Below are 26,815 nucleotides of genomic sequence, written 5' to 3'. Positions count from 1 at the left end.
AGCGCTTATAATCTGGTGCTGTGGCTTTCAAGCTTTTTTGACAATAACTCCCAGAAAGAAGTACATCTTATGTAGCAAACAAATATTTGTGTTTAACCCAAACAAAAGTTTCAAAAAAACCATACTTCCCCTAACTATATGTGAGGCATTTGCATATTTTCTTTTTTATTGTACTCTTTTCCTTTACATACCATAATCCTTTTTCATTTTCCAGCTTATCACATTGATCTTGAGTCATAGCAATTGATCACACTTAGCATTCAGAAAATCACCTGAGGCCATGACTGATAGCAACAAGTGAGTCCTTGCTTACACTACACAGTAAAGATTATGACGCACTATAGACCATAGAGGAGGCGTAAAGAATTCAGATTAATGGATGTGTTTTTGGAGAAGATGATGTTAGAAGCAAGGACTGAAGGAGAAACAGGTGTTAGGTAGGTGATTAGGGGTAGAAGAAGCTTCCCGGGGAGAAAGCAGCAAATGTAAATGCAAGGATGCAAAACATATATAATACAATTAGAGACTACAACAATTTTTGCATGTTTGAATCTAATGATACTGTGTGCATGAAGAAGCAATACTAGACAGTACCCCCAAATACTATACAATTGTACCCAAACTCACAGCCCAAAGACAGGAACTAAACCAGCTTCCCCAACACTGATTTGGGAACTATTTATTACCAGTCTGTGAAAAGTACAGAAATTCTAATGCTCAGAAACTTTTATGGAAATGTGATGTTGTCCTGACATTAAAGCACCTGATTAGTGGGCTTGTTTCATTGTATGGGAAATAAACAATGTTGTATGTATATTGTTGAACTCATGTGGTAAGCCACATGTGGAAAAAGATGTGTGTGTCATGCACAGTAGTACCACATTAAAACACTAATACATAGACTTTAAACCAACAAAGATCAAAAGAGACAAAGAAGGCCATTACATAATGGTAAAGGGATCAATTCAACAAGAAGAGCTAACTATCCTAAATATATATGCACCCAATACAGAAGCACCCAGATTCATAAAGCAACTCTTTAGAGACCTACAAAGAGACTTAGACTCCCACACAATAATAATGGGAGACTTTAACACCACACTGTCAACATTAGACAGATCAACGGGACAGAAAGTTAACAAGGATATCCAGGAACTGAACTCGGCTCTGCACCAAGTGGAACTAATAGACATCTACAGAACTCTCCACCCCAAATCAACAGAATATACATTCTTCTCGGCACCACACCGCACTTACTCCAAAACTGACCACATAGTTGGAAGTAAAGCACTCCTCAGCAAATTTAAAAGAACAGAAATTATAACAAACTGTCTCTCAGACCACAGTGCAATCAAACTAGAACTCAGGATTAAGAAATTCACACAAAACCACTCAACTACATGGAAACCGAACAACCTGCTCCTGAATGACTACTGGGTACATAATGAAATGAAAGCAGAAATAAAGATGTTCTTTGAAACCAACGAGAACAAAGACACAACATACCAGAATCTCTGGGACACATTTAAAGCAGTGTGTAGAGGGAAATTTATGGCACTAAATGCCCACAAGAGAAAGCAGGAAAGATCTAAAATTGACACCATAACATCACAATCAAAAGAACCAGAGAAGCAAGAGCAAACACATTCAGAAGCTAGCAGAAGGCAAGAAATAACTAAGATCAGAACAGAACTGGTGGAGATAGAGACACAAAAAACCCTTCAAAAAATCACTGAATCCAGGAGCTGGTTTTTTGAAAAGATCAACAAAATTGATAGACTGCTAGCAAGACTAATAAAGAAGAAAAGAGAGAAGAATCAAATAGACACAATAAAAAATGATAAAGGGGATATCACCACCGATCCCACAGAAATACAAACTACCATCAGAGAATACTATAAACAACTCTACACAAATAAACTAGAAAATCTAGAAGAAATGGATAAATTCCTGGAAACATACACCCTCCCAAGACTAAACCAGGAAGAAGCTGAATCTCTGAATAGACCAATAACAGGCTCTGAAATTGAGGCAATAATTAATAGCTTACCAACCAAAAAAAGTCCAGGACCAGACAGATTCACAGCCAAATTCTACCAGAGGTACAAGTAGGAGCTGCTACCATTCCTTCTGAAACTATTCCAATCAATAGAAAAAGAGGGAATCCTCCTTAACTCAGTTTATGAGGCCAGCATCATCCTGATACCAAAGCCTGGCAGAGACACAACGAGAAAAGAGAATTTTAAACCAATATCCCTGATGAATATCGATGCAAAAATCCTCAATAAAATACTGGCAAACTGAATCCAGCAACACATCAAAAAGCTTATCCACCATGATTATCTCAATAGATGCAGAAAAGGCCTTTGACAAAATTCAGCAGCCCTTCATGCTAAAAACTCTCAATAAACTAGGTATTGATGGAACATATCTCAACATAGTAAGAGCTATTTATGACAAACCCACAGCCAATATCATACTGAATGGGCAAAAACTGAAAGCATTCCCTTTGAAAACTGGCACAAGACAGGGATGCCCTCTCTCACCACTCCTATTCAACATAATGTTGGAAGTTCTGGCCAGGGCAATCAGGCAGGAGAAGGAAATAAAGGGTATTCAATTAGGAAAAGAGGAAGTCAAATTGTCCCTGTTTGCAGATGACATGATTGTATATCTAGAAAACCTCATCATCTCACCCCAAAATCTCCTTAAGCTGATAAGCAACTTCAGCAAAGTCTCAGGATACAGATTCAATGTGCAAAAATCACAAGCATTCTTATACACAAATAACAGACAAACCGAGAGCCAAATCATGAGTGAACTCCCATTCACAATTGCTTCAAAGAGAATAAAATACCTAGGAATCCAACTTACAAGGATGTGAAGGACCTCTTCAAGGAGAACTACAAACCACTGCTCAACGAAATAAAAGAGGATACAAACAAATGGAAGAACATTCCATGCTCATGGGTAGGAAGAAAGAAAGAATCAATATCGTGAAAATGGCCATAATGCCCAAGGTAATTTACAGATTCAATGCCATCCCCATCAAGCTACCAATGACTTTCTCCACAGAATTGGAAAAAACTACTTTAAAGTTCATATGGAACAAAAAGAGCCCGCATTGCCAAGTCAATCCTAAGCCAAAAGAACAAAGCTGGAGGCATCACGCTACCTGACTTCAAACTATAGTACAAGGTTACAGTAACCAAAACAGCATGGTACTGGTACCAAAACAGAGATATAGACCAATGGAACAGAACAGAGCCCTCAGAAATAATACCACACATCTACAACCATCTGATCTTTGACAAACCTGACAAAAACAAGAAATGGGGAAAGGATTCCCTATTTAATAAATGGTGCTGGGAAAACTGGCTAGCCATATGTAGAAAGCTGAAACTGGATCCCTTCCTTACACCTCATACACAAATTAATTCAAGATGGATTAAAGACTTAAATGTTAGACCTAAAACCATAAAAACCCTAGAAGAAAACCTAGGCAATACCATTCAGGTCATAGGCATGGACAAGGACTTCATGTCTAAAACACCAAAAGCAGTGGCAACAAAAGCCAAAATTGACAGATGGGATCTAATTAAACAGCTTCTGCACAGCAAAAGAAACTACCATCAGAGTGAACAGGCAACCTACAGAATGGGAGAACATTTTTGCAATCTACTCATCTGACAAAGGGCTAATATCCAGAATCTACAATGAACTCAAACAAATTGACAAGAAAAAAAAACAACCCCATCAAAAAGTGGGCAAAGGAGATGAACAGACACTTCTCAAAAGAAGACATTTATGCAGCCAACAGACACATGAAAAAATGCTCATTATCACTGGCCATCAGAGAAATGCAAATCAAAACCACAATGAGATACCATCTCACACCAGTTAGAATGGCAATCATTAAAAAGTCAGGAAACAACAGGTGCTGGAGAGGATGTGGAGAAATAGGAACACTTTTACACTGTTGGTGGGACTGTAAACTAGTTCAACCATTGTGGAAGTCAGTGTGGCGATTCCTCAGGGATCTAGAACTAGAAATACCATTTGACCCAGCCATCCCATTACTGGGTATATACCCAAAGGATTATAAATCATGCTGCTATAAAGACACATGCATATATATGTTTACTGTGGCAATATTCACAATAGCAGACTTGGAACCAACCCAAATGTCCAACAATGATAGACTGGATTAAGAAAATGTGGCACATATACACCATGGAATACTATGCAGCCATAAAAAAGGATGAGTTCATGTCCTTTGTAGGGACATGGATGAAGATGGAAACCATCATTCTCAGTGAACTATCACAAGGACAAAAAACCAAACACCGCATGTTCTCACTCATAGGTGGGAATTGAACAATGAGAACACTTGGACACAGGAAAGGGAACATCACACACTGGGGCCTGTTGTCGAGTGGGGGGAAGGGGGAGGGATAGCATTACGAGATATACCTGATGTAAATTATGAGTTAATGGGTGCAGCACACCAACATGGCACATGTATACATATGTAACAAACCTGCATGTTGTGCACATGTACCCTAAAACTTAAAGTATAATTTAAAAAAAACCACTAATACATTAAGATCACCTTCACAATTGACTGTTAAGTGTAAAAGTCTTTAAAATGTATTCATTTGTTTTTGTAACTTTTAGCATTCATTTAAAAATTTTTAGCAAAAATTGCTTTTCAATTTGTAGTTTTATTTGCAAAATTAATAAAGTATAATTTTATATTATTAATTTTTAATTTGCAGATGGCAAAACATGCTTCACTGGAAATTTCTTTCTTTCTTCTTCTTCTTATTTTTTTTTGAGATATGGTCTCACTCTGTTGTCTAGGCTGGAGGTGCAGTGGTACCATCATAGCACAGCCTCCTGGGCTCAAGTGATCCTCCTGCCTCAGCCTCCCAAGGAGCTGGGACTACAGGTGTGCACCACCATGCCAGGCTAATTTTTTTTATTTTCTTATCATCTCTTTGTAGGGATGTGGTCTCCCTGTGTTGGCCAGGCTTGGAAATTCCTTGTTTAAAAAACAAAGATACACTTTTGACAGTTGTATTACTAGTGATAAATCACATGATAATTGTGAACACGATTTTAAATACATAAAGACCCAAAGCGTTCATATTTATTTCATTTGGAAGTATAAATCATATGTTGAGTTCAATTTTGCAACCACAATTGATGTTGAAGGGTTAAAACCTACTGCAAAGATACAGTGGCTATTGAAACAATGGAACCATTATAATATAAGCAGTATTTACATTTTAAGAAGACATAAAAAGATAAGTCCAAAGCCAAAAGAATTCTTCAAAGGAAAGATTATTGATTTCAAAAGCCAGAGGAATCAGATGTCACTGTTGCATAGAATATATTATATTTCTTGTAAAGGAAGACTTTAGGTAACTAAAAGTAACAAAAAAAAATCACAGATAAATGTCAAGACATTAACGAAAGTCTGCATGAAACGTGTTTACTTAGAATTGTTGGGCAGATCTGTCGCATATGAGGTAGCTCAAATATCACTCCCCCATGATATAGTCTCAGCAAATTCAGGAATTAGCTAACGAATTGGAAAACCAACTCATAGAACAAATAAGCTACCCAAGTATTTTTTTCTTGCAATTTGATGAATACATACGTATTTCTAACATGACAATTCTTTTAGTATATGTGTAGTCTGAACATGATGATAATATGAAGGATGAATTTTGTTCACCTTTATTGTGGATAAACAACAATATTTGAATTGTCTAATACTAGGAAGGATTGCATTATCAACAAATGAAGTTTGGAGTTTGATTTTTGTGTAGAATTATGTTCTAATGGCACAGTTGTAATAGCAGGAAAACAGTCTGGGGTTATCAATCAGATTAAGAGCTTGTATCACAAAGCGAATTGACACACTGCTTCCTTCATCGAGAAAGTCTTGGTACCAAAAAACAAAATAAAACAAAAGTTTGACTAAACTAAACAGTTTGCTTAGTGGGACAGTAAAAATTATAAATTACATAAAAACTAATGTGTTTATACTTGATATTATTTCCTTTTTGTTAATATTGAAGTTGATCATAAGTAATTGTTATGTATATTGAGGTAAGATATTCAGGGGAAAATATCTATGAAAAATGCTTGAATTGTGGAATGAATTGCTAATATTTCTGTAAGATAAATTTATTTTGCCTCAAGCTTTAAAGGTTTAAATTGTTCAGTTTGACTCACCTAATTTTCTCATAATTTTATACATTTAATGCTCTTGATACATCCATGCAATGATGTAATACAACATAAAGTATGAAACTGATGACAAAATCATATAGTGAGATAAACACAAAGAAAGAATGTATAATGTATGAGCAAGAAAGAGTTTAGAAACTAGGAGTTCACTTTCAAGACTTCTTAATCATTGTTGATAGTTAGAAGTCATTAAAAATATTTTTTGCAAAATCTTAAAATTAAAATCTAGTATGGTAGAGGTAGATTTATGGAAATCAACTCTTTCAGATTTTAGTCTTTCTAATGAAATATAGCTATATCTCACAAGAATATTGTTGGGTTAAACTATGGATTTAGAAACTGTTTCTAAATCATACGCCACAATTTAAAATGGGATGTTTTGGTATTAGGAGATATTCTCATTCTCTTGTACATTGGACATAGCAGCAAATCTTTAAGGCTGAAAAAAATCCACTTATTCCTTTTCAAAAATCTGGGAATAGATAATGCTTTTTTTTTTTTTTTAACCAGGAACTGCCAACCATAAGGCCAATAACTTCTTGATTTTCTTCATTCCCTGAGAGACCGAATTCTTATTTTACTTTGTCTTCTGTGATGCATATTCAAGTGTGGAGTTCTCTTTGAAGTGAATTTTTCAAGTGACTTCACTTAGATAATCTCCAGGGCTGAGAAATATAATAAATACAACAGTAAAATACATCAATCCTTTGAACTTGGTCAGTTTTTTAACAAGAACATTACCCTCAGGCAAACATCAGACTAAAAAATAGGGTAAGCACTTTATCCAAAAGGTTAACAGCTACAATTCACTTAAGATCACAGAATGTTATGGAGTAATTTTCTGTATGCCAGACAATGTGATAGAACTGCAAAATTAAAAAGATAAGAAAGTGTAAGCCACTACTAAATAAAGTTTATTATTTTGGGACAGGATAATTTGCTCAAGTATTTAGAACATTAAAAATATTATAAGTGCAGTAAGAACACAGAGGAAATAATAACTAATTTGTAAGATGTTTCTGATGACTAACGTAGATAAAAAAGAGTAGACTTGGGAGTCAAATCCAGCTTGGCTACTTACTATCTGAAAGTAGAGAGGGCAATAAACTCATCTGAACCTTGTTTTTATCTGAAAATGGGACAATAATATATAATATAAATGGGATATTCATACATAAAAGTAGCTATAAGGAAAAAGTTAAATAATAATCTATCGACAGTGTTTAGTATTTTTCTTAATACAGAGTAAATGCTTAATAATTCTGATCTCCTCTTCTCTTTAGATCTTGCAAAGTTTTTTCACAACAATCTTGTGAAGTATTTGTAGCTGGCATCATTATGCAGCAGGTCTACAATTCAGTATTCAACTAATATTTCCTGAGTACATGTTGTGTGCTAGGCACTGCTAAAACAATGTCCCTGCTCTCAAGGAAAATACATCCAAGTGGGAGCAGGAGATAAGGAGCAGGAAATGAAGATGAAGGTGCATCTAGAAATAGGTTCTGTGAAGGAAATAAATGGACAACTGTGATAGAAAATAACGATGGGGGTGGAGATTCACACAGATGGATGATGGAGGGGAGCCCATCCTGAGGACCTACAGATTAGACTCCTGGCAAGGAGGCAGCTATGTGAAGTTCTGGGGAAGAGGAAAATGTGCAGAGGATCATTAATTGTATACAGTTGCTAAGGCAGAAAAGAGCTCTTCCAAGTAAAGAAAGTCCAGTATCTAAAGAATAGTGACTGTGGAAGACCATTGTAGAAGATGGAGTAGAAAGATGACATTAGGTCAGCTTATATATGATGCTACAAGCCATGTTAAGAGGGTCGATCTAAGGAAACTGCATGATACAGTTGTATAATTTTGTGTTGTATAAACCACCATGAGTACTACGTTAAGAATGGATTTGGAGAAACAATGACAGAAGAAATGACATCAGTTCAGAGCTTATCTGTTGCAGCAAGAAAGGCATGCAATAATACTGGGGCCTGGGATGGCAGTACTGATGACAGATTGAAATTGTATGGATTTGAGGTGGTTTTCATATGTAAAATCAACAGCACTTTCTGAAAAACTGGATATGAAGAATGGAAAAAAATGAAGAAATTAAGGAAAACTCTGGATTTGGGTTTGAGTAAAGAAGTAGATAATGACTTGAAAAATACGGTTGGTGGAATTGTGGAGATGGGAGCCTGACTTGAATAAGCTAAAGTGGAAATCACAGGGGGTAAAGTGTAACCAACTTGTATAGACCAGATTTTGAAGACATTTTGCTGTATAGAAGAGTAGACAAAAATGGAGAAATAGCTGCAGAGAGATTTGTGGGGTCAAGGAAAATTTTTAAAAGATGGGAAGTAGAGGTAGCTTTGTCTTCTCTTCACATGTATGAACCAATAAGATGGAGACACTAATAATATGGGAAAGAGTGAAAACATAGTCAAAGTTTTTGTAAAGGCAAGAGAGGATGAGATTTGCTGAAAAGGCCAGCCTTTTAAAGATAAGGAACCTATCATCACTTGTTACGGGGGTGAAAAATGAGTAAGAATGTAGGTTGAATTTTAGCTTTAGTGATGAAAAACTGAGGGGGTGTCTGTCAGACTGTTTCTAATTTATTAATATGTAGGAAAACTATAAGATGAGGAGATCAACTAAAATGGATTTGGAAGGGATATTGGAGGGCATAGGAGTTTTTAAAGATAGAGGAGAATTATAAAATGGTCATCTGATTGAATAAGGAGGACAAAATTGAGGGCAGCAGTAAAATTTCTGGGTGGAGTTAGATGGCCACTTAAGACTTGTAATTATAAATTTAATATAATATTAGTTTACCAAGTTGTATAACATTCTTCAGAAACATTAATCTAATTAGGTGAAGACATAAAAGAGATGGTGAGTAGGTAGAGCTGAGACAGAAGCTGAGGCTGTGCCAGGTGATTATAGGAGATAAAGAGAGATTTTACAAGAAGTGACTATAATGATGTACTATGGTCCATGAAGTCTGAGTTGAATAGGAAGGAAAGTAAACACAGAGAGAAGAGATTTCTACTTCTAGCCATATGGTATAAAGTGTTTGTGATTTAACATTCCTCCCATAAAAATTAGGAAACAGAAGAATATCTGATTCAATTCTTTTCAAACATTGAAGAGCAGTCAGAGACTATGATTACTTAGGAAAAAGGAAATAAATGAGGTGAACAATTGTTTCAACTCACTTCCTGAAGGTAGTTTCCAGGTTGCAGAGGAGGGAGAAAACCCAATCAAGAGTTTTGTAGTCTCTGTCAATTAGAAAGACAGAGATCAAAGTTCAGGGAGGTTGATGTGGTTTGAATGAGGGAAACAGATCAGAGAAAAGAAAGCTATACAAATACAGAGCTCTGGAGATCCAGACAGATGTCTCTTTTATTTTTGTTCTTAATAATGATCTGAGTGTATAAGGGGAGAAACTTCACAAAACTCAAGAATGAACTACTGTAAGTCAGTAGACAACACCTAGGCTGGGATATGGTTGGAATAATTGATTCTCCTGCCACCCAATGTAGATATAACTCATGTGCCAGAATATTGTCCACCACTCTTTAAAATAATAACTATATATAGTACCTACAAATGTAAATTTTACAATAAAAATTGTTAGGTAGGCAAATAAGCAGAAATATATGACTGACAGGCAGGGGAAAAAATCTCCACAAATAGAAACTGACACTGATAATGGAGTAGTAGACAAAGTCACTGAGACAACTATCATTAGTATGTTCCATATGCTTAAGAAAGCATAAATATGAAAGGATAAAGATGAAAGATCTGTAACGTAAAAACTGTGTAATAGAATGAGATTGACAACAGAGCAGAGAAAGCAGAAAAAGATGTCAGTGAACTTGAAGATGTAGCAATAGAAACTATCCAAAATAAAGCACGCAGTGAAAAGGAGCCTAAAAATATAACCAGTGACCTGCAGGACAAAATCAAGCAAACACAAGAAAATTAATACACTTGCAATTGAGATCCCAGAAAGAAATGATGCAGAAGAAAAGAGAAAAAAATAATTGAAACATAATACTAAAAAATTATAAATTTGAGAGTTATAAACAACAGATCCAAGAAGTTCAATGAACCATAAATAAAATAAACATTAAAATATACAAACTTGGCATGCACACATACACACACAAAAGTCATATTTTAATCAAATTGCTTAAAATAATAATAAAAAGATATTAGTAAGCAGCCAGAGATAGGGGGAAAAAGGCACATTACGTAGAGAGGGAAAAACTTTTTACCAAAAAACAACATGATTGTATCTACAGAAAATCTACTAAAACTAACAAGTGAATTTAGCAGAGTTGCAGAATAAAATATTAATTTATTAAAATTGATTGTAGCTCTAAATTCAAGCAATCATAAATTGAAACAAAAACATACCATTTACAATAGCATAAAACATCTGAAATACTCAGGGGTAAGTTTGGCAAAAACGTACCTGATCTATGTGTTAAAAACTACAAAATGTTACTAAGAGAAATTAATATCTAAATAAATGCAGAGATATACCATATTCACGGAATGGAGCACTCAAGATTGCTAAGATGTCAAATCTTACAAAATTGATTAATAATTCAGCATAATATCAAACAAAATCCCAGCAGGTATTTTATTTGTAGGAATTGACAAACTGTTTCTAAAATGTATATGGAAATAAAAAGTACCTGGAATGGCCAAAAGAATTTTGCAAAGAATAATAAAGTTGGAAGACTATTCCTTGATTTTAGACCTTGAATAATATTTCTCCAAAGAAGAAATACAATTGACCAACAAGAACATGACAAGATGCTCAATATCATCAGTCTTTAGAAAAATATAAATTGAAACCACAGAAAGATATCACTTCATACCCACTTAATAGCTATAATGAAGAGAGATAATAACAAGTGTTAAGGGAAAAAACTTGTGAGCCTCATACATTACTGATGGGAGTGTAAAATGGTGCAGCTTCTTTGTAAAACAATTTGGCAGTTCTTCAGAAAAACTAAACACAGAGTTAATTGTGATACAGCAATTCTACTCCTAAGTAAATACCCAAGAGAATTGAACACATATATTCACACAAAACGTACACATAAATGTTCATAGCAACATGACTCATCAGGGCCAAAAAGTGGAAACAAACCAAGTGTTCATCAATTGATGAATGGATAAACCCATAACATGATATATCTGTATGGTAGAATATTGTTTACCATAGAAAGGAATGATATAGATACACCCTACAACATTAATGAAACTTGAAAACATTATGCTAAACCAAAGAAACCAACCACAAAATGCCAAATAATTAGTGATTCATTTATATTAAATGTCCAGAATTGGGAAATCCATAGACAGAAAGTACATTAGAGGTTGCCAGAGGCTTAGGGGAGAAAGAATGAGCATGAATGCTAATTGGTGTTGGGTTTCTTTTTGGGGTGATAAAAATGTTATGGAATTATGTATTGATGATTGTGCACAACATTGTGAATATACTAAAATCCATGGAATTGTACACTTTAAAAGGACAGATCTTATGGTATGTGAATTATAAATGAATTTTAAAATACATTAAATCTAATTATAAGTGCTAAGACTATATAAATCCTGGAAGAAAACATAGGAGAATATCTCAGCAAACTTGAATTTGGCAAAGAATTATGAAATTTAATTTTTAAAATACACTAACTATAAAAGAAACACATTACTAAGTTGGCTTTTATATATTTCTTGGTTATCCCAAGGGCATGAGGATGCTTTAATATCACATAATGTATCAACATAATACAGCATAACCACCACATAGTTATTTCAATAATTATTTAAAAAGACATTGAATGAGTTACATTACCTATTTATGATTTGTAAATATCAAACTAAGGATAGAAAATAACATCTTTACCTTGATAAAGTTCATGTACAAAAACCATGAGTGAATAATGTTAATCAAAAATTTTAAGCATATTTCCTTTAGGACAGGACATAGATAGGATGCTAACATTACCCCTAGTATTTAATACGATCCAAGAGGGCTGGCCAATAATATAAGACATAAAAATGTAGTAAGAAGTGTAAGAATTTGAAAAGAAGAGGTTAAACCTTCCATTTTTATTATGTGATTATCTACATAAGAAAAAGAAAATTTGGACACCAACTATTATTATATAAATATCTTTCTACACCAGCAAGGATCATCCAAATATGTGATTGATAAACTGAAAATAATATTCAAAATAGCAAAAAAGTACAATCTTAGGAATTTAATATCAGAAAGAATAAATTAGATCTCTATGTTTGGGATTTAAAACTCTATTAAGGAAGACTGAACACAATGAGATACTCTATTCTTTTGTATGGAAAGCTTTAATATTATGAAAACCTCAATTTTCTCCAAATTGATTAATAAACTGAATATAATGTCAATCAAAATCCCAGATGGCATATTATAAAAATGTGATCAATGTATTTTTAACTCGTAAGAAATATTAAGGGCCACATAAGCTTATAAAAGTTGTATTATGCCATTCTTGCATTGCTATAAAGAAATACCTGAGGTTGGGCAATTTATAAGAAAAGTTTGATTGACTCATGGTTCTACAGGCTGTTCTGGAAGCATAGTGGCATCTTCTTCTGGGGAGACCTCAGGAAGCTTCCAATCATGGCAGAAGGCAAAGGGGAGGTAGACACATCACATGGTGAAAGTAGGAGCAGGAGAGAGAGAATTGGAGGTGGGGGAGGTGCCACACATTTTTAAACGACCAGATCTCACAAGAACTTACTATGGCGAAGATAGAACCCAAGCCATGACAGATCCACCCCCATGACAAAAAAAACCTCCCACCAGGCCCCGCCTCCAGCACTGGGGATTACAATTCAACATGAGATTTGGGCAGGGACAAACATCCTAACCATTTCAAATGTTAACAATGGGATCAAAGAGGGGATACCTGTCTCTCCAGATGTTAGAGTATGCTATAGGCTATAATAAAGAGAAATATGCTTATATTAAATATATAATGGAAGAAAATAGAGAGAAAGAACAATTTATATGTAGACAATATAACAGATACACATATATTTACAGGCACATACAACTGGCACCAAAACTCAGTAGAGAAAGAATATTTAGCAGGTGGTGTTGAGAAACTAGCTCACAATATACACATCCCTATCCCATACCACATTTAAAAATAATGAATTCCAGATAAAATTAAAAGTAAATGAGAAACATACAAGGACAAAGAAAAAAGTTTAGAAATTGAGAGTTTCTTATACCACAATTAAAATCCTTTATGTATTGAAAAGCAGTATAGATAAAGCTTACAGGCAAGTCAAATATTGGGAGAGATATTTTTAGTTTATAAAATGGAAAAGTTAGTGATATCTAGGATATATAAGGAACTCTTAAAATTCCATAGGAAAAAAGAAAATCTAATGTCAAAATTGACAAGTTGATGAACGGTTGATTTATGAAAAGATAAATAGCTAACACACATGAGCTATTAAATACCATTAGTAATCAGAAAAAGGTAAAGTAAATCAAAGTAACAATTTATAACAACCAACCACCATTAATTTCAAGCCTAGTAAGTTTCATAATTCCGTATGTTGGTGAAGATGTGGGAAAACAGCCACACTCATCATTTCTTAGGAAGAATGTAGATGGTGCAGTCATCACAGAGGGCAATCTAGCAGTCCTTAGTCAAACTAAGAATGTGTAAACTCTTGACCTAGCAATCCTCCCTCATAGGTCTATATAAAGGCTTGTTCAAATCTATTCACCAAAGATTTGTTTTCATTAGCAGAGAATTGGAGGCACATTAGTAGTTCACCATTGGTAGAAGATACAGCTAAAATGGAGTGGATGCACACAATCAAATGTCATCAATCAGTTAGAAGCAATTAACAAGAACAGACCAACACAGACAAACACATACACATAAGCTGAATGAGAACAATAATAAATGGAACACTGTATAAAATACAGTTCTAGGCATATAAACTAAAATACAGTGATGCACCACATAACAACTTCTCAGTCAACTATGGACCATATATATCATGGTGGTCCCTTGAGATTATAGTGGAATTGAAAAAATCCTATTGCCTAGTGATGTCATAGCCATCATAAGATTGTAGCACCACACATTACTCACATATTTGCAGTGATGCTGGTGTAAACAAACCTACTGCACTGCCAGTCATATAAAAGAATAGCATGTAATTATGTACAGTACATAATACTTGATAATGGTAATAAAATACTTCGTTACTAGTTTGTATATTTACTATACTATACTTTTGATCACTATTTTGGAGTGTACTCCTTCTATTTACAAAGAAAAAGTTAACTGTAAAACAGCCTCAAGCAGGTTTTTCGGGAGGTGGGTTCCAGAAGCAGGGGTTGTTATCACAGGAGATGACAGCTCCATGCATGTTATTGCTCCTGAAGATCATCCAGTGAGACCAGATTTGGAGGTGGAAGACAGTGATATTGATGATCCTGACCCTGTGTAGGCCTCTTAGGCTAATGTGTGTGATTGTGTCTTTGTTTTTAACAAAAAAGTTTAAAAAGTAAAAACAAAAATTAAAAATAGAAGAAAGCTTATAGAATATGAATATAAAGAAACTATGTATGGTTGTACAATGTGTTTATGTTTTAAGCTAAGTGTTACTACAAAAGAGTCAAAAAGTTTAAAAAAACTAAAAAGGTTATAAAGTAAAAAAGTTACAGTAAGTGAAGGTTTATTTATTGCTAAGAAAATAAAAATATTTTTTATAAATTTAGTGTAGCCTAAATGTAAGTGTTTATAAAGTCTACAGTAGGTGTGTCCTAGGCCTTCATATCATTCACTCACCACTCACTCACTGAGTCACCCAGAGCAGCTTCCAGTCCTGCAAGCTCCATTCATGGCAAGTGCCCTATATAGGTGTACCATTGTTTATCTTCTATACCTTTTTGGCCCCAGGGAACCATTTTGTGGAAGACCATTGAAATGGTTTGGCTGTGTCCCCACCCAAATATCATCTTGAATTGTAGCCTCCATAATTTCCATGTGTTGTGGGAGGGATCCAGTGGGAGAAAACTGAATCATGGGAATGGTTTCCCCCATACTGTTCTCACAGTAGTGAATAAATCTCATGAGATCTGATGGTTTTATAAGAAGTTTCCCCTTTTGCTTGGTTTTCATTCTCACTTGAGAATCAGACATGCCTTGTAAGACATGCCTTTCCCCTTCCGTCATGATTGTGAGGCCTCTCCAGCCACATGGAACTGTGAGTCCATTAAACCTCTTTTTTTTTTTTTTTTAATAAATTACCCAGTCTTAGGTATGACTTTATCGGCAGCATGAAAACAGATGAATACAACCATTTTTCCATGGATTGGGTGGGAGGCCCATGGGGAGCATGGTTTCAGGATGATTCAAGCTCATTACATTTATTGTGGGCTTTATTTCTATTATTATTATTACATACTCACCATAATGTAGAATCAGTGGGACCCCTGAGCTTATTTTCCTGCAACTAGACGGTCCCATCTGGGGGTGATGGGAGACAGTGACAGATCATCAGGCCTTAGATTCTCATAAGGAGCATGCAACCTAGATCCCTTGCATGAGCAGTTCACAACAGAGTTCCTGCTCCTATGAAAAATTTAATGCCACTGCTAACGTGACAGGTGGCAGAGCTCAGCTTCCCTCCTTGCCTGCCACTCACCTCTTGTTGTGTGGCCAGGTCCCTCCTAACAAGTCACAGACTGGTAATGGTCCATGGTCCAGGGGTTGCAGACCCCTGTTTTATAGCGCATTTTTGCTGTACCTTTTCTATTTTTAGATGTGTTTAGATATACAAATAGTTACAATTACTTATAGTATTCAGTACTGTAATATGCTGTACAGGTATATAGCCTAGAAGCAATAGGCTATACCATTTAGCCTAGGTGTGTGGTAAGCTATACTTTCTTAGTTTGTGTAAGTACAAGCTATGATGCTCACACAATGACAAAATCACCTAATGACACATTTCTTAGGATGTATTCCAGTTGTTACTACAATGTGTGACTCTGTATATAGTCAAAGATAAATAGGAAATTCATTACAGAAATTGCCTAGGAGGAGATGAGAAAATGGAAGTGGAACTAACATAAATGAAATTAAATGAAGCAAAAGAAGAAACTTTTGCAGAACAATGATGATAAGAAACCAAAAATATGATTAATATGATTAATTTAATACTCTAGTTCTGTGTAGAGTACAACACAGGAAGCAGCCAACACCCAGACAAAAAGCAGTGAGCTCAATGGATTAGGGTATATTGAAAATATTTAAAGGGCAGGATAAAGCTAAGGCTCAGATGAGACAGAGAACCGCACAGGACTGAGAGTGCCAGGGTTATGATAATTAACACATTTGGGCTACCAGAGGAGACAGAGACAGGTGAATTAGGGGAATAGCTCCTGATAGTGTTTTAAGTGAGTGAGACTTCATTCTAGCTTTTCTCCAATATAGTATTTCTCAAATTTTTCTTGCATCAGAATCACCTAGAAGGTTTGTTAATGCCTATATTGCTAGTTCTCACTTCCAGAATGTCTGAATCAGTCAATCTGGTGTGAGGTCTGAGGATTTTCATTTCTGACAAATTCCCAGGTGATGTCACTAATGCTCTTCCCGTCCACACTTTGAGAAACGCTGCTTCAACTGTTCAAAGCCAGGGAGCTTCAGACTCTCTGGTGCTCCCTGACAGCACATAGTATGGTGGAGGATGAAAATAGCCATTTATAGAACTTTGGTTCTTTAAAAAGTGGTTAACATATAAAAATAGTCAATAAAACCTTTCTGAATGAATGAATGGCCCATTTTACAGATGAGAAAATGGAGTTTTCTGGAAAGTTAGGAGGCTTGCCCAAATTATGCAAATAGCTTCCAGTTTCCAAATCCAGTTACCTTCCCAGTGTATTATCCATGTGGAATCAAAGGTTAAAGATAATCCTTCTCAGCTTTGGCAAGAAAGACTTCAATAAATAATCAGAATTAAGGCCGAGTCTTGAAGAAAGAAAATAGAATAATGTGAACTAAGTAAAGTTTGGAGGTGAAACAGAATTTAAATGATAATCAAGTTGTCTACTAAGTTTTATTTTGACGGAGTCATTCTCAAAATGTGAACGATGAATATTTTATGAAACCCTGGGGTTTATGGGCTAAAAGAATATAAAACTAGAAAACAGCTTGACCTTATTGTGTAGCCTCTTAAATGCTGGACCAACGAGTTTGTGCCTCATTCTGTAGACAGTAGAGAGCCACTAAAATTTTTGTGCAATAAAATTACATGATTGGAGCTGGTCTTTAGGGTGAAGGTTTAGGCAGTAACCTAACTGAAATTATTCCCTAATTGGGAGGAAATCAGGTTCTGGGCTTGCTATCTAGATGTCCAACACAGAGATGGCAATGCTTCACTCACTGGTTTAGGTATAGTAAATTGCCAACTCAGGGACACAAATCATATGTAGTTTTACATTTAAAAAATTTTAAAAGCTTGTAATAGCCACTGCTACATTGTGGTAATAAATGTCATTTTATAAGCAAGTGATTTTATTATTCTATTTTCTGGTTGTCCATATGGAAGAAAATCTAGAGATTAGTGTCCAGAAGAGAGGGCATCTCTCATCTCATTGAGGAAAGAGTTATCATAAATTTTAATGATTATCTGAAAAGGAATCATAAAATGTAAGGAGTCCAAAAGGTAAAAACAGAATTACCTAGTAAATGTCTTTAGTTTATGGTGTCATATAATACATATATGATGATAAGGGAGCCAGAGATAACCTATGAGGTCATAACAGTTGATAGTAAGAAGATGGAAATCACTGTATAGAAAAGTACTTTAGTCTTCTATGTCTTGCAAGGGACTTAGAGATGTCTAAACTTGAGATAGATTTTATATGGGAATAGGCTTTTCTAATACGTTTCCAGAAGCTCAAATCTACCATCTGGTTGAAGCAGCTGTGAGGAAAACCTTTGTTGTGTTGTTTTGCAATTTGTTTCTGCTAGTGTCAGACAGAACCTCAATGCAAGAGGAAAGAGATGCATTACAAACAAAATAATATTATTTTAAAAAGATAATTGGAATTAGGGTATCAGAAGTGCCTCCAAAATACCTGGCATGCTGGTAAATTTCACTGGCACACATAAGGAGGATATTTCTAGAAATAGTGGACTACAGAAATGCCCCTTTTTAGAATTTTAATTAGATAACCATAATTAAAATGATGCTTCTGGTTTTAATTTTGGATCATGAACACAAGGTACATTTTCAACATCATAAAAACAATAGTATATTAACATTAAAAAGTTCTATTGAAATACATCTTTAATAAGAAATCTGATTTAGAAATAATTTTAATGTTTTTAGTATGATAGTAATATATGTTTATGAGAGAGAAAATGTAAAAATATTTTTGAAAACTATCCATAATCTCACCATCCAGAAATGACTTAATATTTGCCTATATTGCCTTCTAGTATTATGCATTGTATCAAATTGAACATATAATTGCTCCGCGAGGCCAGGAATTTTTGTCTTGTTGGGTTCTGCTTATTGTTGTATCTCAGTGTCTAAATCACTATCTACTTCATTGTAGGTACTCAACAGATATTTGCTGAATTAGCTAATAGTAACATAACTACACAATAAAAATAAAGCATCTATGATATATGCAATTTAACATTACATAAGGATGACCTATATTATTATTTTTTCATATAATATTCTGTCATCTACTAATAAATATTTTTAATGAGTGCATTAAATTCATCTTACGAGCATATGATGATTTATTTAATCAATACATTACTCCTAGTCTAACTTCCTTGTATACATACTTTAGGAAAATTCCTCATTGTTTAATTGGGATATATTCTTAGAAGTGGAATGTTAGTCAGTGGGTATGAATAGTTTTATATATCTTGATATATATTTTACAGCAGTCCTAATGGTTATATCAATTTATATCAGTAGTCTAATATAATTTGTACTCTCTAATCCTGAAGGCTTTTAATTTTTAAAAATTATTAATTGAATAGACAAAATAAATGTCTGTCTTATAAGTTAAAAATATTTACCTTGCTTGTAAATTTGAACATTTTTATTATTTGTGTTAGCTACTTGTGAGTAATTTCTTCATATTTGTTACTCATTTATGGGCAGTTGTTTTCCTTTTCTTTATTAATTTTGAGAACCCTTTCAATATTACCAATATTCACTCTTGGTTCTCATACATGATAGACATTGCGTTCCAGCTTTTAATTTGACTTTTAAAATTTATGATTTTAAAATAAACTATGTTTATATTTGATGTAACAATACATACAACATTTTCATTCCCTAGCAACATTTCCTTTGATTCTGTTTATTTCCTTGTTTTTATGCTTAATAAGATCTTTCCTTTGCTATAATTAGATCCATTTTCATCTAATATGTTTTTTGACTTTATTCTTTAACAATAATTAATCTGGGATTTATTTTTGTTTGTGGTAAGTGATGAATCCAAAATATGTTTTTTTTCCAAACACCTAATTATTTTAGAGAAATTTGTCAAATAATTCATTTATTATCTGCTGACTTAAAATGTTATTTTATTTCATATATATTATGACATATATTTATGGAATTTTTGATGGGATTTCTATTCATTTCCACTATCTGCATATTCTGTTTTATTCCTTTTTTCAACTTTTATTATAGATACCAGGGTACATGTACAGGATTGTTACATGGGTATATTGCACCCAGGTAGTGAGCATAGTACCCAGCAGGTAGTTTTTCAAGCCATGCCACCCTTCCTCCCCACTTCAGTAGTTTGCAGTGCCTGTTTTTCCCATGTTTTTGTCCATGTGTGCTCAGAATTTAACTCCCACTTATAAGTGAGAACATGTGGTATTGATTTTTCTGTTCCTATGTTAATTCACTTAGGATAATGGCCTCCAGCTGCATCCATGTTTCTGCTGCAAATGACATGACTTCATTCTTTTTTATGGCTGTATAGTATTCCATGGTGTGTATGTACCACATTTTCTTCATCCAATCCACCACTGTTAAGCACCTAGATTGATTCCATGTCTTTGCTATTGTGAATAGCATGGCAATGAATGCACAGCTGCAGGTGTCTTTTTGGTATAATGATCAATTTTCCTTTGGGTATATACACAGTACTGAGATTGCTGGGTTGAATGGTAGCTCTGTTTTAAGTTCTATGAGAAATCCCCAACTGCTTTCCATAGTGGCTGAATTAATGTACATCCCCACCAACAGTATATAAGTGTTCCCTTTTCTCTGTATCCTCACTGGCTTCTGTTTTTTTGTTTGTTTGTTTGTTTGTTTTGACTTTTTAGTAATAGTCATTTGACTGGTATGAGATGTTATCTCATTATGGTTTTGGTTTACATTTCTCTGATGATTAGTGACAAGCATTTTTTATGTTTACTTGCCGCTTATATGTCTTCTTTTGAGAAATGTCTCTTTATGTTCTTTGCCCATTTTTTGATGGGGTTACTTGCTTTTCCATGTTGTTTTGTTTAAGTTCTTTATAGATTGTTGTTATTAGACCTTTGTTGGATGCATAGGTTGTGAATATTTTCTCCCATTCTGTATCTTATCTGTTTACTCTGTTGATGGCTTCTTTTGATGGCAGAAGCTCTTTAATTTAAACTAAAGTAGGTCCTATTTGTCAATTTCTGTTTTTGTTGCAATTGTTATTACAGGCTTAGTCAAAAATTCTTTGCCAAGGCCAATGTCAAAGAGTGATTTTCTTGGTTTTCTTCTAGTATTTTTATAGTTTGAGGTCTTATGTTTAAATTTTCAATCCATCTTGAGTTAATTTTTGTATATCATGAAAGGTAAGGGTCTTGCTTCATTCTGCATATGGCTAGTCAGTTATCCCAGCACCATTTATTGAATAGAGAGTCCTTTTGTCATTGTTTGTTTCTTTTGGCCTTGTTGAAGATCAGATGGTTGTAGATGTGAGACTTTATTTCTGAGTTTTCTATTCTGGTCCATTGGTCTATGTGTCTGTTTTTGTATCAGTACCATGCTGTTTTGACTGCTTTTGCCTTACAACATAGTTTGAAGCCAGGTAGTGTGATGCCTCTAGCTTTGTTCTTTTTGCTTAGGATTGCTTTGGCTATGTAGGCTGGACCAGATTGACTCACAGCCAAATTCTATCAGACATACAAAGAAGAACTGGTATCAATCCTACTGAAGCTATTTCAAAAAATCGAGGAAGAGCTACTTCTCCTCCTATAAACCAGCATCAGCCTACTACCAAAATCTGGTGGAGACACAACAAATAAGAAACCTTCAGTTCAACGTCCATGATGAACATAGAGGCAAAAATTCTCAACAAAATACTAGCAAACCAAAACCAGCAGCATATCAAAAACTTAATTCACCCCACAATCAAGTAGATTTTATTCCTGCGATGCAAGTTTTGTTCAACACGTGCAAATTAATAAGTGTGATTCACCACAAAAACAGAAATAAAAGCAAAAACCATATGATCACCTCGAGAGATGCAGAAACAGCTTTTGATAAATTCCAACATCCCTTCATGATACAAATTATCAACAGAGTAGGAATCAAAGGAACATACCTCAAAATAATAAGAGCCATCTGTGACAAACCCATAGCCAACATCACATTAAACAGGCAAAGGCCAAAAGCATTCCCTTTGAGAACTGGGAACAAGGCAAGGATGCTCACTCTTACCACTCCTATTCAACATAGTATGAGTCATCCTAGCCAGAGCAATCAAATAGTAGGCACTGAAATAGGAAAAGAAGAAGTCAAACTATCTCTCTTCACTGATGATTATTCTATACTTAGGAAACCCTAAAGATTCCACCAAAAGGCTACTAGAGCTGACAAACAATTTTAGCAAGATTTCAGAATACAAAATCTGTGTACAAAAATCAGCAGCATTTCTATACACCAATAACAACCAGGCTGAGAGTCAAATCAAGAACACAATCCCATTTACAATAGCCACAAATAAAATGAAATGCCTAGGAATATAGCTAACCAAATAGGTGGAAGGTCTCTACAAGGAGAACTACAAAACGCTCCTGAAATAAATCAGAGATGACTCAAATAAATGGGAAAACATTCCATGCTCATGGATAGGAAGAATCAATATTGTTAAAATAACCATATTGTCCAAAGCAATTTACAGAATTGACACTATTCCTATCAAGCTACTAACACCATTCTTCACAGAATTAGAAAAAAGCTAGTCTAACATTCACGTGTTTTATCTTCATTCTATTTTCATTATAATTGCTTGTAGTATATTGTATATTTTAGTATTTGGTAGAGTAAATCTTGTTCCATTAGTCATCTTTTCTGAAAAATGTTTTTATATTCATCTGCTTAATGAGGAATGATGGAGCATTTTAAATTTTGAAAATTAAGGATTTGGCCAGGCATGATGGCTCATGCCAGCACTTTGGGATACCGAGATGGGAGAATTTCTTGAGCCCAGGAGTTCAAGGCCTTTGGACAACATAGGCAGACTCTGTGTCTACAAAAAATAAAACATAATTAGCCAGGTGTGGTGGTGCATGCCTGTGGTCCCAACTACTCAGGAGGCTGAGGTGGGAGGATCACTTGGGCATGGGAGGTTGAGACTGATTGAGTTGTGACTGTGCCACTGCACTCCAGCCTGGGTGACAGAGTAAGACATCGTCTCATAAATAAATAAATAAATAAATAAATATTAAGAATTTAAGTTGTTATTTTTATAAAATACATAATGTTGAGAGATTTTGTATTTTATACATTAGTGAGTCTTTTTTTTTTATCGGGAATGTGGTAGAACTGTCTAATAAAGTCTTGTTTCATGGCCTTTAGTAATTTTATATTATCTTCATATAACTAAAAGTTTCTTGCTGAGTTTAGTAATGAGAGGTGACAGCGTGCTGGCAGTCCTCACAGCCCTCGCTCGCTCTCGGCGCCTCCTCTGCCTGGGCTCCCACTTTGGTGGCACTTGAGGAGCCCTTCAGCCCGACGCTGCACTGTGGGAGCCCCTTTCTGGGCTGGCCAAGGCCGGAGCCGGCCCCCTCAGCTTGCGGGGAGGTGTGGAGGGAGAAGCGCCGGCGGGAACCGGGGCTGCGCGCGGTGCTTGTAGGCCAGCGCGAGTTCCGGGTGGGCATGGGCTTGGCGGGCCTTGCACTCGGAACAGCCGGCCGGCAGGGGCTTAGCACCCGGGCCAGCAGCTGCTGAGGGTATACTGGGTCCCCCAGCAGTGCCGGCCCACCGGCGCTGCGCTCGATTTCTCGCCAGGCCTTAGCTGCCTTCCCGCGGGGCAAGGCTCGGTACCTGCAGCCCGCCATGCCTGAGCCTACCCCGCCCCCGCCGTGGGCTCCTGTGCGGCCGGAGCCTCCTCGACGAGCGCCGCCCCCTGCTCCAGGGCGCCCAGTCCCATCGACCACCCAAGGGCTGAGGAGTGCAGACCCACAGCGCGGGACTGGCAGGCAGCTCCACCTGCAGCCCCGGTGCGGGATCCACTGAGTGACGCCAGCTGGTCTCCTGAGTCTGGTGGGGACGTGGAGAACCTTTGTGTCTAGCTCAGGGATTGTAAACGCACCAATCAGCGCCCTGTCAAAACAGACAACTCGGCTCTACCAATCAGCAGGATGTGGGTGGGGCCAGATAAGAGAATAAAAGCAGGCTGCAGTGGCAACCCGCTCTGGTCTTCTTCCACGCTGTGGAAATTTTGTTCTTTCTTTCTTTGCAGTAAATCTTATTGCTGCTCACTCTTTGGGTCCACACTGCCTTTTTGAGCTGTAACACTCACTGCGAAGGTCTGCAGCTTCACTCCTGAAGCCAACGAGACCAGGAACCCACCGGGAGGAAGGAACAACTCCAGATGTGCCGCCTTAAGAGCTGTAACACTCACCGCGAAGGTCTGCAACTTCACTCCTGAGCCAGCGAGACCACGAACCCACCAGAAGGAAGAAACTCCGAACACATCCAAAAATCAGAAGGAACAAACTCCAGACACCCCACCTTTAAGAACTGTAACACCGCGAGGGTCCGCGGCTTCATTCTTGAAGTCAGTGAGACCAAGAACCCACCAATTCCGAACACAGTCCTATATGTCAGTTTTGTTTTCACTGTGCACTTTAATCAATATGAAATAATCTTTGATTCAATACATTTTAAAAATTATTCTTTATGACCTCCTTTTACTTTATATTTGTATAAGTCTTTCAATCTTTTCACTTTTAATCTTTGTTATTTCACTAGATATTGGTGAATTGCTTATAAACACAATGCATATCATCTTAGTCAATGAGTTTAAGAATCTATTTTACCTTCATAAAGAAATATGGGTTATGTGTATTTATTATTATTGACATATTTATTTTGCTGTGTCATATATATTTTTATTTTTGTTTGCTACTTCTATAGTCATTAAATGCATTATTTTCTCTGTATCTTTTAAAAGTCTTATTTTAAGATTTATAAATTTTATGTCATTTGCAGGTTATCTTGTTTCTCAAGAAAACATTAACTAGAATTCTCCATTCAGCTGAACATAAACTGAATTCATAACTTTTTATTTCTCTTTATTTAAAATACATAATCAAACATAATTCTGCTGCCATCTGAGCTTAGAGTCATGCACTTCTCTTTGTTCATGTACACGAATATTAGAATAAGATTATCATTTATTAAAATGTACATATTACACTCATTGCTTTCAGAATGATTTTGACATAACATTTAATTTTAAAGCTATATGTGAAATAATCATTTAAAATGAGTCTATGTTTAATGTGTTTCTTATTGCATGTCCTTGAATTTTTTTATTTAACCTTATTTCTGGATTTTTAGGTCTTCAATTTCAAATATATGAAAGGCAGTTTATTTTCAATGTCGTTACATATCTAAGAATATATTTTCTTCATATGTGAAGGAGAAACTTTATGTCCTCTTATACTACAAAAGTATCTACTCAGATGTCTTCATTACCCTTGGTTAGTACTATGAAGGGAAAGTCACATGCCCTGTGATATATTCACAGGGCTTGAGGAGATTTTCATAATCTTCATATTTCAAATATTTCTTCTTCTTCTAGTTATTTAGCATAGAAAGTGGGAAACCTACACATTTGCTAACATGAGTATTTTTTAGTTCAGAATATTTTCTCAAGTTATGTCATTGATTTTGACCAACACTTCTTACTCCTTCTTCAAATGCTTCTCTTAAACTTACATTTTTATTTTATTATCTGTTGTCCAAATCTCTCCTGGATTTTATTATATGTAATAATAAAATAAAATTAAAATTAAACCATAAATAAAAACATAATAAAAGATAATAAATGCAAAAATAAAGGCATAAGTATAAAAGATGTGTTTGAAGCTCCTAAGCTGTAGGGTAATTTGCAAGTCTGCACACTAAATGACTAATTAAATTTTCTGCTTTGTCAGTTTTGTATTTTACTACCTCGAGAAGCTGCATATTTGTTTCTTAGAGGTATTTCTTGTTTGTATCTGTTTATAGTCTATTCTATTGACTTCTTATTTTAGATTTTTTCTCTTAATGGTTTAAAAGCATTATAGTAGCCTTATCTTTAAATTTTATTGAATGTTCCAATTTGTCTTCTGAAATATCTTTTCTGATTTCCAAAGTAGATCCATTTTTAGAGATTTCTTTTGAGGGTTTCTTACTCCATTGTTTATAAACACCATTTTCTAAAGCTAATTTTTTTTTTTTTTTACTGTGATCTTATTCAAATTAGGTGAGATATCTTCAGACTTAATATTCACTAATGAATATGAATCTGGACTACTACTTGAAGTTGGTAGATGATCAATTTTCTCCTATGATTTTTCTTAGCTAGATTCAAGTTGACTTGCACAGAACCTATATAATTCTCTGCTTTTGGTAGGCATTAACATACTGTTTAATAACCAGTGGAGCATATAAAATGCTACACTACTAAGCTGGCAGTGCTTCAGGCTCCATTTTATCTCTGTTTGACCTAATGCACTTTACTTGTAGGAACTATACCTCTTAAGCTGCAAAGCAAGCTTATTTTCAACTTACTGCCTTTTTGGCTTTTGTAATTTGCTAAACCTGAGTGGATGTGAATAGCTAGGCTTGAATAATATGGACAGGAACAGTCTTCAGGCTTCCCTCAAAAGCACCACCTTATGAGCAGAGTTGATTTGGCATAGGCTGTGGGTCTCTCTCAGATAATGTGAAATACAGCATACTTTCTTAGTTTTTTTATAGGCAGGATCCATTGAAAAGCAAAGCTTGGGTAAGATATTTTTCCAAATAAAACTCGTCTGCCTTCCACTGGTGGGATTCTGGCATATATTGTCTTCTACATCAGTGTTGGTTTGTGAGTTTTTATTTTTTTTAATGGTCTCTGTAGGTTTTCTTAAATTGGAATTTGTGAGGATCTGCATTTAGAGCTAGGGCTGAGGTCAATTTTTATATGTCCATGTTTTCAGGTTTTTAGAAAAA

Source organism: Pan troglodytes, chromosome 10, assembly GCF_028858775.2.
Source record: "Pan troglodytes isolate AG18354 chromosome 10, NHGRI_mPanTro3-v2.0_pri, whole genome shotgun sequence".
NCBI classification, from domain to species: domain Eukaryota; kingdom Metazoa; phylum Chordata; class Mammalia; order Primates; family Hominidae; genus Pan; species Pan troglodytes.
The sequence above is the reverse complement of the archived record's forward strand: the minus strand, read 5'-3'. Positions refer to the sequence as shown.